Source organism: Acinonyx jubatus, chromosome B3 (assembly GCF_027475565.1).
Source record: "Acinonyx jubatus isolate Ajub_Pintada_27869175 chromosome B3, VMU_Ajub_asm_v1.0, whole genome shotgun sequence".
Classification (NCBI taxonomy): Eukaryota; Metazoa; Chordata; class Mammalia; order Carnivora; family Felidae; genus Acinonyx; species Acinonyx jubatus.
The window spans coordinates 42,366,103-42,382,298 of record NC_069386.1 but is presented as its reverse complement, the minus strand read 5'-3'; the positions used below and the strand labels follow the sequence as shown (position 1 = coordinate 42,382,298).

General features: G+C 41.6%; 1 long non-coding RNA gene across 1 annotated transcript in view; it reads right to left on the bottom strand.

Annotated features, from left to right (window-relative positions):
• LOC128315927 (uncharacterized) overlaps positions 1 to 16,196 on the bottom strand; it is a 220,878-nt gene that overhangs the window by 96,916 nt on the left and 107,766 nt on the right. Inside the window, exon 3 of the long non-coding RNA XR_008299138.1 lies at positions 12,855 to 13,055. This is a non-coding gene — a long non-coding RNA (uncharacterized LOC128315927). The remainder of the gene's footprint in view (positions 1 to 12,854; positions 13,056 to 16,196) is intronic.

Genomic DNA, 16,196 nt, shown 5'->3' with positions numbered 1-16,196 from the left:
AATGAATAAGTCACAGGAATAAAAGGTACAACATAAGGAATACAGTCAATGATATTATAATAGCATTGTATGGCAACAGATCGTAGCTACACTTGTCAGCATAGTGTAGTGTTCAAACTTGTGGAATCACTATGTTTCACACCTGATACTAATGTAACAGTGTGTGTCAAATATGCTCAAACAACAAAAAACCTTTTTCTAATTAGAAGAGAGCTAATGTTTGTTGAAGTCCTACTTTGGGCCAGACTAAGTTAGGTATTTTCCCATATATGTGATCACCCAATCCTACAATTCCTCTACAAAATAGGCATTATGAAGAAACATGAGCTTAAACAAGTATGGATCATGTTGGTCCCTGGGCTAACCCCAAAGCCCATGACCTTTCCACATTGACATTCTGCCTTAGAAGGTGCACACGTCACAAAGGTACAGCTAAATGACTCTTCACAGGATACCCTAATATCTCTGGATGGCATGGAATAAATATTCTAGTGGCTCCAAACTGAGGTTTACAACCTATTTCTGCATCATGACTTCAATTTAATGGGTCAAAACCAACATTTAAAAATAGAATGGAATAGAATAGAATAGAATAGAATAGAAAATATCACAGTACATTGCACAAAGTATAGGTAAGTACTAATTGGTGAATAAAACATAAATATATTCCACACATATATGTAGGAATTGCATCATTATACAAAATATGCTTTCAATGAGGAGGGCACTTGTTGGGATGAGCACTGCGTGTTGTATGTAAGCAATGAATCACGGGAATCTACCCCCAAAACCAAGAGCACACTGTGTATACACTGTATGTTAGCCAACTTGACAATAAGTTATTTTAAAGAAAGAAAGAAAGAAAGAAAGAAAGAAAGAAAGAAAGAAAGAAAGAAAGAAAGGTTAAGAAATAAATTTTTTTAATATTTATTTATTTTTGAGACAGAGAGAGACAGAGACAGAGCACAAGCAGGGGAGGGGAGGGACAGAGACAGAGTAAGACACAGAATCTGAAGCAAGCTTCAGGCTCCAAGCCATCAGCACAGAGCCCAACGCAGGGCTTGAACTCACAAACCGTGAGATCATGATCTGAGCTGAAGTAGGATGCTTAGCCAACTGAGCTGTCCTGGTGCCCTGCAAAATATGCTTTTTAATGTGAGTTTTGTTCAAAAACAGTTGAAAAACAGTAATATAAATTAAGACAGGAATTATTGGATAAACGCATCTTAGGAAATTTTATTGGCTTCATAGTATTCCTTATGTAGTGGGAGTCAGGAAATATCCTAAACCAATCTGATTCAGAGAGAGGGCTTCAAAAAGCCATCTGTGGCCAAAATCTCCATAACATTATACTCTTCACATTCCTGGTTCCAACCTGTGAATGCATCACCATCAGCCCTGCTTCCATGAGGGGGAAAGAGGAGTGGGTGGGTGGATCCCATGAATAGAGAGGCTATTGCTGGACCTAGGAGGCCCTGACACCACCTTTTCTACTGGCCATAGGAGTCTTCATAGACCTCAGCCTATGCTATGCCTGACCCTCTGATATTCCAAATGGGCCACAACCAGGAGCCACAGGCCTAACCTCAAAATTCCTTAAAGCCTAACACTTTTATGTACCAGATAGGAACAAAGTAGACACTCCTCCTGTTTGTCACCAATGACCTTGTTGGCAGCCACTGGGAAGTACTTAGCAGAGGTAACCCAGCTCTGTCTGGACTACCGACAAGTATTTCACGGGGTTTGTCCTGTCAATGCCTTCCTGCTTTGAGACACTCTTTAGCAATGACTGGGGAGGGGAACAGCTTTGGAACATGTTCCATGCCCCCTCAAAGTTCATCATTAATTCTGCTTTAATACGGCATATCTGTGTGGTATTATAACTACAGTGAACACTTGCCTTCCAGCCCTTCTAGTCTCCCTACACTTCAGCATCTCTGAGCAAGCCTCTCAGCAGTGTATTTTATGGACAAAGAACAGAGGAAATGATCCTTGCTCAGAGCAGTAATTCCTCACAATTACACACAGCTTTATAATTAACAAAACACACTCAATGCCTTATCTCAGTTAATCATTGGTACAGTAGGCATTAACCTAACAGAATTGTCAGAACCTCAAAGATTATAGAGGCTAAGTGCCTCGCCCATGCTCACAGAGACTGTGTGCCCAACTCATAAGTGAAGCCTGACACTGCTAATTCTAAGTTCCATGTTCTTACAAGAGCCAGCAGGACTCATGGCTGACAAGCCCACCATTCTGGGACCTTTATAATAACAATAACAATGCCCCACATGATTCAGAGTATATGCCGGGCTCTGCTCCGTGTTGAGCATGTTCCAGGGAGCACCTTATTTGTTTTCTACAACAACCATTTAAGTTAGGGAGTCTTGTTTCTCCCATCTCATAGATGAATCAAAGGAAGCTTAGAAATAGTAAATGCACTTATCTGAGACCCCTTGGCTAGGAAGGAGCCAGCTAGGACTTGAGCTGGGGCAGATCCGTGTGCTACATCATTCCACGCACAGTAAGATCAGTCTCCTGATTCTCAAAATGGAGTAAATAGCCATTTCTGGGCTATTTGTTTTTTTCATTTCCCTGAGCCTTGGTGTATTAATTTGGCAAGGACTGCCATAACACAATAGCTCAGACTGGGCTTAAACAACAGTTTAAAAGACTTCTCACAGTTTTAGAGACTAAAAATCTGAAATCAAAGCGTTGGCAAGTTTGGTTTGCAGACAAGATCTCTCTCTTTGGTTTGCAGCTGGCTATCTTCTCCCTGTGTCTTCACGTGGCCTTTTCTCTGTGCACATGTATCGCTGGTGTCTCTCCCTCTTCTAGTAAGGACACCAGTCCTGTTGGATTAGGGGCACCCCTTATAGTTGCATTTAAACATAATCACCTCCTTAAAGGTTCTGTCTCCAAACACATTCACACTGCAGGTTAGGACTTAAACATAGGAATTCGGGGGGGGGGGGGGGGAGGGACACAATTTGGTCCTAAACACTCAGTCTCCTGATGGCTACAATGGGGACACTATTGTACCCCTCACCCACCACTCTTCTAACTACTTTAAGGATCAAGTAAGAGGGTGAACAGAAATCATCTGGCACAGTGCCCAGCTTAGGGCAAATGCCTGATCAATGGTGATTTGCTTCCACCCTGCCTTCCAAGTAGGGTAGTGAGCAGAGGATGGAGGGCTGAAAAATGTGCTAATGCATCATCGCTCGGAAGCCAGCATCCTGCTGGTGTCAGGGGAATAACAAGTTCTTGAGAGTAAGAAAGCAACTTACTGTTCGTTATGCTTCCAATTGCCACAGTTGGCATATTATATTAAAGACACTTAGAGTCGGAGAGAAGAAAGCTGCTTTGCAGGCATAAAGAACTTTACGGAAGTGGAGATTTTAGCATGCTTCATGTTGACTGACAGGATGTCTTCTCTCTAAGTGAGAACCTGTCAGGCACCATATTGTTAAGAGCTTATCAAATTTGTACACAGGATATTCTTTATTGCATCATTCCATCAGAGCCTTGCAATATTCATGTAAAATCAAATGGAGATTCATGCAAAATGCTGGACACTATGTGACAAGATCTCCATTGTCAGGTGAGGACAAGTCTCATCTTTTTAGAGCCCAATGACCAAATGACCCACACTATGGAAATGTTACAAACCAAATGAAAGGACCTTTTCTTGGGTTCTAATGCTTGTCTAGGTGCCCTGAATCTCCATTTTAAAACACAGAAATACAAAGCAAAGATGGATGCCAGTTACAGTGGACACATTAAGTATGTGTCCATGGGTAACCACGAGCACCTCACGGGAAAGGGAGGTACAGGGAGAACATGAGTCAGGGTTCTAGCACGGGTTCAATCACCGACTGTATGGGCACTTAACCTCTCTGCTTTCACTTGCCTCACTTGCAAAATGACATGCTGCACTCTATGATCTCCATGGCCCACCCAACATGGACCACTCAAATAATGCTAAGAAGGCCACTCTTCCCACAGGCAGGCCTCTCCCCTCCCCTCTTCTCTGTCTACATCTGCATCATCTCCTTTGCCCACTCCCTGTGGGTCTAGAGTCTGCCCCTTCAGCCCTGACCTCGCTCTTAAGCATCAGTCCCATGTCTCCCAGGGACCTGAAGCAATTCCCATTGTCACTAAAATTCAAGATGTTTAAAAATGGATGCGGGACTGTTTCTCCAATCTGTTCACTCATTTTGACCTCTTCAGTTCTGTCAGTGGTATCCACCACGGAAGAGAGGGAATACCACAGGCCCTGGCTTCCTATATGAGTATGAAAATGGCTTCCAGAACTTTCAGTTACTTCTTTCGTTCCCAAGGATTGATTTAGGGTTTACCCTGTGTCAGGATGTTTTGAAGATACACAGAATAACATATCCCCATTCTTCAAGGAGCTCCCTATCCAGCTATGGGACACTGAGAAGAATAACCAACTGCTCTGAGGCAGAATGTCTCATATTTTAAATGGGAAAATACCCACCTCTCAGGGCTGCTCTGAGCTTACCAGCGTAAGTTAAGCACTGTATTCCTTTTTGCTGTTTTTTCTCCCTTATCATTCCACACTGATTTCTCCCTCTGCTCCCAGGGATGGAAGGCCTAACTGCTCTCTGGCATGGCCACACACTCCCTGGCCTACACTCCTTGGACAAATGCTGTCTTATCTCTCTAGGTCTCTCACAGTTCCTAACATACATAAGGAATTCAGTCAAGGATCGCAGTCACTGCACTGTAAGGATGACAAACTTCAGGATAGAGAGCTCTGGAGCTCCCTGAAGACAGGGCATTTGGTTTTCTCCTCTGGCCTCAGGGCAAAGCACAGAGCCAAACACACAGTAGGCTCTCAATAAATAATAATTTTCATCCCATAACAGAGAAGGCAAGGCCCCCGATGCTCACGATTCTTCATCTAAATACAGGAACCCTCATCTCCCTCTTGCGTGTGTCGAGGAAAATTAACAACATGATTTGGATGAACAACAGGGAAGCCAGCACAATTTCCCCTGACTTCGCCATCACAATTAGTAATAGACTCATTCTCTCATTTCTCCTTCCCTTATCTTTTCATTGTTCAGTAAAGAATGAAATGTGCTGATGAAAACTCACAAAAGGTGCTGAAGCCAACTGAAAAGGCAAAGAAAAAAAAAAGATTTTTAGGAAAGAGGGAAGTACAATAGTAGGAATAATAAACCAAGGCACCAGGAAAATCTCTGCCAGGTGGCCACAAATGATTTTCTATTTCTGTCCTTGTCAAGTGCATCGTAGGATGAGACCACGCACAAATACTTCCTCTCTGACAAGAGATACTTTTTTGTGCACCGAGTCCTTCATTAGTTCTGTTATATCAGGTGAGCTCATGTTCCTCTGGGCAGTTTTATTAGCACTCTCGATCCTCAAAACCCTTAAACCGAGTCACCATCACACTGATCATTATTAGCATTGCTCAAAGTACACGTTCTAAAAACTCATATTAAAAATGCCCTGATTCATTTCCAACTAAAGAGTTTTTAGCCCAAGGAACTTGGCACATCTGTGTTAGAAATCAGTCATCTATGAAAGGCTTTTCTCTTCTGTACATTCTGTAGGCAGAGAGCAATAACCCAGCAGGCTCTCCTTTATCTTTGGAAAAAGGAGTCAAAATTCCATTTATAAAGGAATCCTTAAAATAACTTGGAGAAACATCTGGCTCTGGTGAGTGGTCCAGGTCAGGATGGCAGTCACCAATTAGTTAACCATAGGAAAACAGATGGATTTTCAAATCCATTTGTCAAGAATTATTTGCTAAGTGTCTGCTTCACGTGCCAAAGCTGTGCCAGGTATCCTTGCTCCCAGGTTAATGATCACCTCACTGGGAATATGACAGTGGCAGGTGGGAAACTGATATGAACAATACAAGGCCAGGTGGTCATACTGGAGGAGGTGGTATGTGAGCTGGACCTGAAACACTGAGTAGGACCTGGAGGAAGGGAGGGAGAAGGGGAGGCATTAATGAGGTCAAAATGTAAACAAGGGCCTAGAGTACCCTTTGCTCATCTAACTCACCTTCTACCTGGTGCCATTGTGGGCAGGTCCAGAGCCAACAGGACAGAGGCAGAGTAGCCATGACACTAATGAAGATTAAGGTCATATAATTTATAAAATGGCACAAAGTAGTTTAACTTCGATTGGTTTAGGGATGTCTTTTACCAATTAATTTTTACCTCCATTGTCTTTCCCCTTCAGAGCCAGTGGCCACTGGAGTGGCCTTGAGCATCTGCGGAGATACAGTTTTAGGGAACTTGAGGTGGGGAAACATTTTGTGGAATGTTTAGATTTAGTAGAATATATTTATGTAGAACATGATAACTTCCAAGTATAATTAAGTTATTGCTAACCATGCTAGCCTCCAAAAACATTCCTAAATGTTTTTGAGCACTGAAGGTGACTCAGTGAACAGGAAAAAGTGAAATGTCCTGCAATCTTAACAATTCTGATAGGGGGGAAAATAACTTGACTGTTGTTTTCCCAAACTTGACAAAAATCCTAAGAATTTACATAAGTTACCAATAACAAGGTATGAAGCTGAATGAAACTATTCTAAATCATAAATAATAAAAGTCAGTTTCAATCAACTGTGATAGAGGAAAGAATGAATAATCTTTCTATTTTCTCTATAGACAATATTACAAAATCATTCTCATAGGAATAAGTGATCAAAGAGTGTGAAACAAAAAATGTACAACTAAAGAAGCTTATCAGTTGATTCATTGATAAAAACAATGAGCCATTTCCCCAAAGCTTTTGATGTTTGTGGTATCTGTCAGCTTTTCAACTTTTGTAATTTGTTATGATTCCTTTTTTCATTCTAAATTGATAATTTTATGCCTAATTTTGAATTCTTTCACCTAAAGTGGATCCCCTAAGATCACCAGGATAACATACATGTTATTTAAAAAGCATGTAAAGGCACAGTAAGGGCCCAGAGAAGAGATCTCCTAAGTCAGCATGAGGTGCTAGAAAAGAGGACACATGAGGAGAGAAAGGGTAGCATTTAGGCAGGTGTCCCCCAAAATGACAGCTCAGCAGGTGGGCCAGGGCCATCTGAGGGCCAACCAGGTAGATGGTTGGGTTCTGTTTCACCCACCATAACACAGCCTTCCTTGTTCTCAAGTAATTGAGGCCCTTTGAATCCTGCACCTTCTATCCATGATTTTGTGTGTTGTCATTTTCTCTATTTACTGAAGAATATGTTTTCACTTGCCAAAAATTTTAAAATGAATGTCATCACTTTTTATATGAGTGTCAACCATGGAACCAACATATACTGTTCTAATATTTGCTCCATTATTAACACTCATTAAATGAGACTGTTGTTCCTGAACCTGTCCTTGCTGAAAATCTCCATCACAGACTTTCCAGGCATCCTCAAATCGGAGCCTGCTCAGTTCCTGTCTATGCCCTCCTGAGCAAGGAGCCCCTTTATAAAGGGACTGCCCCATCACCCACCCTCCACAGTGATAACTAACCCCCTTATAAACATGTTGCTATCGGTTCATATATCTTTTTCCAGAGTATACACAAAAAGGAAATTAAACAAGGAGAAAGCGTGTGATTGTCCATGGGCAAACATTTCCTTTGTAGAAGGATCCTAGATTGTGCCTCTAAAAATGAAAAAAGAACTAACATTTCTTGTGTACCTGCCATGTGCTACACATTATGTTATAGACATTACCGTATCTATTTCTCATTCCAACCCGTGCAATAGATGTCATTATCCTTGAGAAGTTAATTAACTTGCCTGAATCACACAGCCCGCTAAAAGTGATTGGATTTGCTTGACCTGAAATTCGGCTCATTTCACTAGTACATCCATGCCTCCCTGGCTTCCCCTTTTGGGTTTCTCTATCTCCAAGTCATTGAACATAAAATAGTGCCACACTTTGCGTAAAAAAAAAAAAAAAAAATCACTTTTCAGTGAAAATTCCCCAAAACACAGGAGTATCACTAAGATGGCTACTTGTCTTTCTCATTGGCCTATTCTTAGTTAAGCCATGTCTTTGAGTTGATCTTCAGTTGCAAGTATGGAAGAAAACCTCATTTTAAATCAGCATTTGGCCAAGAACAAGACTCCCTTTTCAAGGTTTACCCCACACTCAGTGTTGACGAGCCATCCTTTAAAGGCAGCGGGAATGGCAGGGTTGAGAGATTTTAAACCAGGCACCACAAAAGCTCCTATTGAAAAAGAAGAACAGAATCCCCTGCCTCCTGCGGCAGATGCCATTCACTCCAGGGACTGGATGTCAGCACAAGCCCAAGCACATTTCATTCATCCTTGTCCAACCCCAGGGAGCCAGGGCACTTTATTCAAGGCAGAATTTTCAAAGTGTCTACCATCCTCCCTCCTTGCCATCTCCCTCCAGCCAGGTGGCCACCTGATTCTGATTGATCCCATCAATGTTTCTTCTCACAGTTGAATTTCACAAGCATGTGAGGAGTCTCAGGTGTGGGTTTTTCCCCCCCGGTGCTTCTAATAAACCAGGTCCTCACACTTGCAATAAAGCCTGCTTCAAGAGACTCTCCCGGCTAGCCGTGCAGCCCTTCAGCAGGTGATCCCACTCTTCGGGGACTTTCAAAACTTCAGGATCTGAAAATCAGACGCCTGGAATGACAGCAGATGACATGACCCTAGAGGAAATTTGCTTCCCTTTTTTGTGGGATGTCTGCTGCTTTAGAATTCTCAGGGGGACACTCTCCTGGCTGAAGGAATCTTCGGGGGATGAAAGCAAGGAAGATAGAACCAAGAGATTTCATTATCATCACTGGCAAGGGGTTTGGGTGCGGGAGTCTTGCCTGGAAGGCCCCCTGCTGTCCTGGGTGCCATAATTCTAGAGATTTAACAGCCACGGCAGACCTGCTGTGATGGGAAGCCAGGATGATCAAGGGTAGGCAGCCTCTGCAGTGTTAGGAAAGCTTTCAAACGATACAGCTTCCTCAGCCTGAAAAGGCCAGGACTCAGAAACAATCCAATCAAAGTCTCCTAAGATAATGATGAAGGGAAGTGAGAAGTTGTACATGGCCTTGTTCAGCTAACCCTACACATGAGGACTGGGGAGCAGGCTCCAAATTGGAAGGAAGCCATTTGGGAACAATTGAAAGGAAATATAACCTCACACAGCAGGTAGGAAACTTATGGGACTTACCAGCCCTGGAGGTGGTATAGGCCACTTATAAATAGACTCAAAGCACATTTAGAGGCATTTGTGAAATAAGAGATTCACTGTAGATCACTGAGGAGAAGGCAAGGTGTCTGACTGGGGTTTACCATAACCGTTTGAAACTGACCTAATGTGCAGTTACTAAACTTTTTGTCCCATGGCACGCAAGATGGATGACATTCACAAACACAACACACACTCTCCATGGTATCTCCAAATTTTGGCTCCTGGCAAAAACAACATATGAGCCATACCTCCACCACTTTATCATTTACTCAAGCAATAACACCTAGAATGCATGTGAATCAGAGTAACATAGTAGGCCTATAACCTGAAATTTGTTGGAGCACAGATTATTTGCAAATTTCACTTAAATAATTCCACCAGCTTCTTTCTCTTATGCGTGTTCCAACTCAGGAGCGTGCTAAGATCCAATGATGAGACCTCAAGTACAGAGAAGTAAACTGGGTCTGGAGTGACACTGAGATGCTCTAGGAGGAAAGGAAACACGGCCGTGGCTTTCAGTATTGTTAAACTAACATAGCAGTATAGTACCTGGCAATAACAAGTGCTCACAAATATTCATTTAATTTACTAATTACCCAATAACAGTAGTCTCTCTCACTTGCCAACCCCAGCCCATCGGAAGGATGTAAAAGCAGTGTCAGTCATAATGTCCCCCAAAACCTGGTAACATTAGGGTATGATCCAAGTTGACCTCAGTCTTTAGGGAGACTGCTCAAACAGGCCGAGAGCACTGGTCCACTAGCAAGTCTTGCTCCAAGCACATCCTTCCAAATAGGCATAGTACCACTGCCAGTAGCCAAGACTTCAAGAGTAGGAGCCTAGTCCCTAGAAGGAACAAGAAAGGAGCCAAGCTGCCAACCAAGTCAGCAGACCATAGATTTGGTCTCTGGATGTGGTAACAAAGTGGAAAACCCAACCAAAACAAAACATATCGGGACCTAGGGCCCCAACTGGGGTGAGCCCATGTTAATGAGTGACCCAAGGCAGATCAAACAACAGGTCTGCAGATGATTCCATGGCAACAGGTTTCTGAAACACTGCCAGGTATGCTCTCTACAGTCATTATGACCATGAGCAACTCTCTTATGCCACCTGAGCCTGTTTTCTAATCTATAAAATGGGCATCATAAATAGTAACTTGCAGTGTTTTTCTAAGGATTATATATCTATAACGACCCTAGAAGAGTCTTTCATATATTGGAGGAACTTGATAAATGGTGGCTACGATTATTTAATGCTTGTCAACTAAGCTGAGCCGGGTAATGAAGCTAATAATGCAGCCATGAAATTGACTCCATAGAATTTGACTGGTTTAATTGCTAACATCTTTGGTGGCTATCTTGTCATGTGAGGATACCTACATCAAAAACAATATTTTGAATCTGAGGGAGGGGGTACTTCGGTCCTTCTAGAACACTGAAAATGTTATTGGTTGTCATGGGTTGACTTGTGTCCTCTCAAAATTCATATGTCAAAATCCTAACCCTCAGCACCTCAGAAATGTGCCCTGATTCGGAAATAGAATGTTGTAGATGTAATTGGTTAAGATAAGGTCACAGTGGAATAGGGTAGGGTAGGCTTCTAATATGACTGGTGTCCTCATCAAAAGGGGAAATTTGCACAAAGACTTGTGTACACAGGGAGAATTCTACTGAAGTTCTGCTCCCACAAGCCAAGGAACTACCGGAATCTGAGAGAAAGGCCAGGAACAGTTCCTCCCTGGCACCTTCAGAAGGAACATGGCCATGCCAGCAGCTTAATCTTGGACTTCTAGCCTCCGGATCTGTGACACAATAAACTTCTGTTGTTGAAACCACTCAGTTTGTGGTGCATTGTTACAGCAGCCCTAGAAAACTCATATGTAAGTTCACACAAAATGTCTAAATGCAAATTATTAAAAATAAACCTGATGGAATCATCTTAGAAGCGTTCCCATGAGAAAGAAAGTTAAATTCCTAACTTATTTAGCAGTCAAATTTTGTCTAGATGGAATGGTTTAGTCTTTCTGAAATCATTAGTGACTTATTTGAGACTGATTACTTTGTACAGCACGTTAGGATGAGAAACAACCAATTTTGAAAACTCCCAAACCTTCATACTGAATTACATGAATTCATGAGCAAAGACTAAAAAGAACCGGAAGAACCCAAGAGCTTTGGTATTAAGTAAGCGTGGCATATGGTGATTCTATTTGGAAGATACAGATATAAATGTATAGACACAGACACCCACATCCACACATATACACACATACACAAAATATGAGCTATATACACACATATATAGGTACTCATATATTATCTTTTTAAAAAGATATATATATATTATCTTTTTTATAACATCTCTTTATAATATATATGTTATCTTTTTAAAAAGATATATCCATGGAGGTATACACACATATATATGTACTCACATATTATCTTTTAAAAAAGTTTTTACTTATTTATTTATTTTGAGAGAGAGAGCAAGTGAGTAGGGGAGGGGCAGAGAGAATCCCAAGCAGGCTCCACACTGTCAGCACAGAACCCGACATGGGGCTCGATCCCATGAACCAAAATGTGAGATTATGATCTGAGCAGAAACCAAGATTTGGACACTTAACCAACTGAGCTGCCGGGCGCCCCTTCATACATTATCTTTAAAGCTATGCTGTCTTCTCGATGTTGGAGATGCGTTGCATGTTTACCCTTCAGCCTCATGTCCTGCCTCATGTCTAGGCCGGCTCACGTGTGCTGCTCCCAGAAGCACCTGTTATCAAAGCACCTGTTATCAAAGGGCCTACCCCATCCCTGTTGATTCTGAGGGGCAAAATGCTACCAAGAACATGCAGCCTCTAAAAACTGGACCCAAAGAGCTAAGGGCCCAGAAAATAACTGCACTTTAGATCAGGTGATTTGGAAGGGAAAAGAGGAGACTGAAAGCAACTGAGAGAGGGGAAGAGATTGATTCTTTCCTCACAAATGAAGTCAAGATTATTCATTCTTGCCCTTTTTTAAGGACAATTAATAAGGAATTTCTAAAACTCAGAATGTCGAAATCATTAGTGGCTGATCACTTGAAGCAGGAATGCAGCTGTTATGATTAATGGCTGAATTTTAAATACTTCAGACAGATCAAAGAGCTCTCCCACACCACCCTGCTTGTCATATGTGCCTCCCCAGGATACTACAGACTGTGATGGCATCTCAACAGGTTCTTTCCTCACCAAAATGTTGTGTAATTCCCCCCGAAGAAATCCTCACTAAAATTCAAATTCACTCATTCATCAGACAGCATGAGGTAGGAGGAGGGTAAAGCAGAAAGAGTACCTATGAATTTAGAAGGGAAAAAAACACCTTTTGGTCTTTGCTCTGCCATTTTACACAATCTTAGGTATACCATTCAAGTACTTATTTTGTAATCTGAAGAATGGAAGTGGGGATGATAAAGCCTTCCTTTCCTGATGGGTAGTTGATTCGTGCAAAATATTAAGTATTATTCAAATATAAAGTATTGGTACCTGCTATGATCTCAAGGTCATTTCAGGCTGGTAGGCACATAAAGTCATTTCACAAATAATCAGCATTTCAGGTGGAAAAAAGGAAATAGCAGAGAGGTGGAGTCACTTACAGCTTGGGGGGTGGTGGAGAATCCAAGAAGGCTTCATGGAGTAAGTGATATTTGTGATACAAGGCAGCTGAGACTTAGAGGTCATGGTTTCTGAATTTTGCTGAGTTTGGGGATCCAGAAGGGAAACCAATACCAGAGAGGGAAAGTGAAACCTTCCAATTCCCTTGTCGAAGCAGGAACCCAGTGTTCTTGTTAAGCCGCCTGAAAGCATGGCAAAAATAGAACAGGTCAAGCGTGTCTCCATATCAAACCATTTCCATCTCTCCAGCGTTACTAAAAATGAAAGTCAGGGCAATCATCTGGATGGGGATGATATGCCCTTGTTCTTGTCTATCAGATCCTTTAAAGCCCAAAAAAACCCTTGCAATACCTCAGATGAAGGAAAAGGAGACTGCCATGGTGGGTGACTCTTTTTTTAATTTATCTAAATAGAGAATAGTAAAATCTAAAGAAATAGTTAAGAAGATGGAAACAATGGGGGAGCGTGACTGGCCCTCTTCCCTTGGAGCATGATGAGAGTAACCTGGACTTTCCATTCCAATACACCCTCTGCACCTCTCTCAGGATCATCTCCTTAAAAGCCAGTTTTGATCACATCACCATTATTCTCAATGGACATGGCTCCCAGGTGCCTACAAAATTAAGCTCACATTTTTTAAAATTAAAATCCTCCACAAGAGGATCCCAACCGATTTTTCCAACATTATCTTCTTTCTTTATCTTCACTATATCTTCCCTTTGTTCCAGCCAAACTGGATGACATGCTCTCCCTGAAAGTGCTCTGAACTTTCCTGCTCCCTTCATGTTCAGACTCTTGTTCCCTGGTCCTTAAAGCCTCTGTCCTATATATACCTTGCAAAATCTTAGCCATTGTTCTAGGGCCAATTCAAATCTCATCCCCATCCAATTAAAAAAATAACAACGCTGAGCCCCTTCCAGGAGCTCCTTCCATTTGTTCACTGAAGATGCAAAGATGAGTAGCATCTGTCCTGTCTTCTAGTTGCTTCCTAAGAGAAGGGAAGGCAGACGCATAAACAATGAACTATAACACACTGTGCTTGTATGTGTAATGCATCATGTAGACACAGACAGACTCTTAAAATATTAATTGAAATGGGAAGGCTCGGAGAGGTGGTGGCATTTCAGCTGAGGCTATGAGGAGCAGGAGATTTCCAGGGAATGACAGGAAGTAAGGGAATGGTGCCTGCCAAGGCACAGAGTCAAGTGCAAAACATGATCAAGAACAAAGTCAGGTTCAGAGTGGTCGGAGCCCAAAGTGTGTGGATCAGGAGTAGGCCATGACTCTGGAAAGCAATTCTGGGACCTGGTCTGTCCGGGTATGCCAAGATAGAGTTTGGACCATAACCCATAGATGTGGGGGTCTTTTAAGGGTCATTTTAGGATTGATGTCTGGTATTACATGTTAGATGTTACCAGGTAACATCTGGAAGCAGTATGGAGGGCAGACTAAGCACAAAGATAACAGTTAAGGAGGTTATAGCCCACACAAGACATAGTGGGAAGTTCACATCATAACAGAGGCAGTACACATAAAAAAGAAGGGACACGTACAAGACATCTATTAGGTTTCCTAATCTATCCCTCATTCTGGAGCAGATATTATTTCTCCCTGCTATTTCATTTAAACCACAACTCACATCTTTACATTTATTAGCATTTTTGGCTCATCTTGCTGTTTTAAGTTTTATCTTCCCAGTATTAAACCAAAATTTCCTGAATCTGAATTATGATAGTTGCTCAAGAAATGGGTGAAGGAATTTGTAAAAAACTATCTTAGGATTGTTTAGTTGCCAGAAATAGAAGCCCACTCAATATAACTTGAGGAAAGGGAGGTTTGTTAATTAGGATACAAGCATAGCTCATGGAAGGTAGGGACAAGAAACAGAACAAGACCTCGAGAAGGAACTTCCAGGTTGGAGACAATTATGAACCATCTCTTAGGCTCAAAGTCTCAAAAGAGAAGATCTGACTCTCTATCCCAGGTCCAATCAACTGTGGCAGAGAGGGATGGGATCACATGATACAAGCATGGCAAAGAAAGCCTACCCCTAATGCTAGTGTTGATCATTGCTTGCCTAGGTTAAGACATCTTTCCTAGAGATAATTTTCAAAATACTTCACAGACAGTGGTCTCAACTATTCATAAACCACAATCCTGTGACATAGGATTTTTACTTAATCTCCCTTTACAAGCAAGTTAAGAGGGTCAGAGAAGTTAAGTGATTTGCTCAAAATCACACAGGAAGTTGTCTGTAGGATCTAAATCTAGGAATACACATTCCTCAAACCCTAGACTGTTTTTTTTCAGAATGATTTTTTAAATGTTTATTTATTTTTCAAAGAGACAGAGTGCAAGTGGGGGATGGGCAGAGAGGGGACAGAGGATCCCAAGCGGGCTCTGCACTGACAGCAGTGAGCCTGATGTGAAGCACAAAGCCACAAACTGCGAGATCATGACCTGAGCTCAACCGCCACCCACGCACCCCAAACCCAAAACCGGTTTGATCAGATATACAATGTTTCAAAACATTCATAACTCATTCATTCACAGAAAAATATTTGCAGGGCACTTATACGGACACATTTATAAGAACTAAACCCTGTGCTTGGGATGTGCTTGGGATAGGGTGGGGGGTAAATTTTTTAAAACAAACCATTTTGCTCATGCTGATCACGGAAGACAAAAGATTATCTTTCAGTTTACCACTCAAGAAATGGGCCTGGTGGGAAAGTGGTTGTATTAAAGTACTGAAACTTCTCTCCAAAGTTTCTATAATTAGTTCAGGTACTTAGCAATATTCTAAAGTTATTTTATTCGGCAATAATATTTAAGATTAATATATTCTTTCTGGTATCTATAGTAACCGGTCTTTCGGCGTAGTATTAAGATTGGGGATTTATTTATATTTAGGCTTCACCCAAGAGGAAGATTTTTGTATAATTTATTGTTACATTTAGAGAGCATAAAACCTTTAGGCCACAATGTGTAGTTAATATTCAGAATTAAGTCAGTTTATTATGCATCAACTGGTAGGTCAAACTCAGCTTTGTGTGCTATAATTTATAATACAGGTTTTTGCCTGGAGCAACATGGAAGCCCTGGAGCAGTGCTGTGAATTATTACAACTAAATCGGGCACTACCTGCCAAAATATACACTATTGCTTGTATTTCTAGTGCGCGGAGACTATAAACATGATTTCCAAGAGCTCTGTGCTGCAAGGACATCTAAATAAAATATCAGTTTCATGACCGGTGTCAGCATTAAGAAACTTCTTTCCTTTATTTGCAGCTGCTGCAAGTCCCAGTTTCTGTGGCAATT